The 1,754-nt window shown below is 37.7% G+C and overlaps 1 pseudogene; it reads right to left on the bottom strand.

The window, feature by feature from the left end:
- Window positions 1–466: 466 nt before the first annotated feature.
- Window positions 467–1,179, bottom strand: LOC143400493 (mortality factor 4-like protein 1 pseudogene; annotated as a pseudogene).
- Window positions 1,180–1,754: the final 575 nt, after the last annotated feature.

Below are 1,754 nucleotides of genomic sequence, written 5' to 3'. Positions count from 1 at the left end.
GGCTCTTTAGGTTAAGCAAAAAAAAAAAAAAAAAAAAAGGAGCACAAATGGATGAGTATGTTCACTGAATTGAACCTTTGGCTCTTGGAAACAGAGAAATTTGTCATACATACAGCATTAACACATATTATAAAAGTGTGTAGCATCAAAGGAATAGAACCACTAGCATTCAAAAGCAGCTTTGTCAACTTGGCAAACATTCTACAGCATGTCTTTCTGTTGTTCATCATTGACACAAGTAGCAACTTCAAAATGAAATTTTTTTTAAAAAAGGAGAAAGGAGTAGTAACCCCGTTTATTTTCTCTGTTTAAATTCAAATAGAAAGCAGACATCAATTCTGTTATATATAAACATCTTCAAAGTACATCATTTGTAAAAGAGAAGGACTAAGAACAAAAATGTGCTTACAGAGATCTAAACACAGGTCAGTGAAGAGAGCCTCCTCATACTGCTTTCCCAGGTTATTCAGGTCACTTCATAATTGCTGGCACTAAACAATGTTGCAGAATTCTTTGCCAGGTACTTGAGGAAATCATGACGATAATTCAGTAATAAAGCAAGACTCTTCTCATTAAATTTATTTAGATTTATTATTTATTAATGATAAATAATAAAAAAATTATTATTTGTAGAATTGCTCCAATTCCTGCAAATAATAAATAGATGTAGCGCATACTCCTGGGACATGGGTACATCAGGATGATCTACAAGGATTTCAGCACACTGTGGTCTCTCAAATTTGTAGAGCTGTTGAGTGCCCAACGTTACATTGAACTATTCTTTTATTCCTGCTACAACTTCATTAATGGCATACTCCTTATTATCTATGTTTCCTTGAGATTTCTTGTAATTTGCATAATCCTCTAAAATAGAATCCACTTTCTTATTCACAGGAAAATAAAAGAGCTGTTTTTGTCTAGTAATTAAATTTCAGTTATCAGCAAGTCATGGCTGTACCTCTTTGGGAATCTTTAACTTCAACTCCGTTCATAAATGTTTCTTCATTTTCAACAGGAAGATCTACCGGGGCCCTTTTCTTCCCAGATGGCTGAGGTGTCTCACTGGTACTGCCACCATCTCAGTTTCCAGGTGTTTTTTGTTTTTTTTTTTCTTGCTTCCACTTCAACATGTTTCTGTTGCAGACCAGATGCCTTCTTTCCTGCAGCAGCCCCTCTCATCTTCCCCTCTGCATACTGCTCCTGATTGTTTAAAAGTACACATACTTGAGTACTCTGCTCTCTGCAACCCTTTCATCCCAATTTTTATTCCAACCACTGTAATGTATGAAGTATTTCACTTGTTTGTCCTTTATGGCAACTTTAACACACTTTGCTTCATAAAGAAAAGACCCATGAAAGTACAGCACTTGGTCACCCTACTGGAAATTCCGGGTTAGAGTCCTGCTTGGGTGCCATTTGTAAGTGATTCAACTCCTCCTCCTTTTCCTACCACACATGACTACCACCCCCTACTCTCTACCCCACCCAACTTCCCATCAGACCCGCCATTAGGCATAGTCAGCTCCATATCCTGAGCCCAATTTGCCAGTGATGGCAGACCTCACAGCACAGCGGCCTGCACAGCCTGATTTGTTCTTTTTCCAGGGCTTTGAGATGTGATGTTAGGTTATTTATTTGGTGACTTTATATTCTTTTAAAGAATGTGCTCATTGCTGACACTGGAATGATATTTGGTGCTAGAATGGGTTGAGGTTTCAGGGGATTTTGGAATGTGGTGAATGTATTTGTATGGG

The sequence above is a fragment of the Callospermophilus lateralis genome, chromosome 5 (assembly GCF_048772815.1).
Source record: "Callospermophilus lateralis isolate mCalLat2 chromosome 5, mCalLat2.hap1, whole genome shotgun sequence".
NCBI lineage: Eukaryota > Metazoa > Chordata > Mammalia > Rodentia > Sciuridae > Callospermophilus > Callospermophilus lateralis.
The sequence above is the reverse complement of the archived record's forward strand: the minus strand, read 5'-3'. Positions and strand labels throughout refer to the sequence as shown.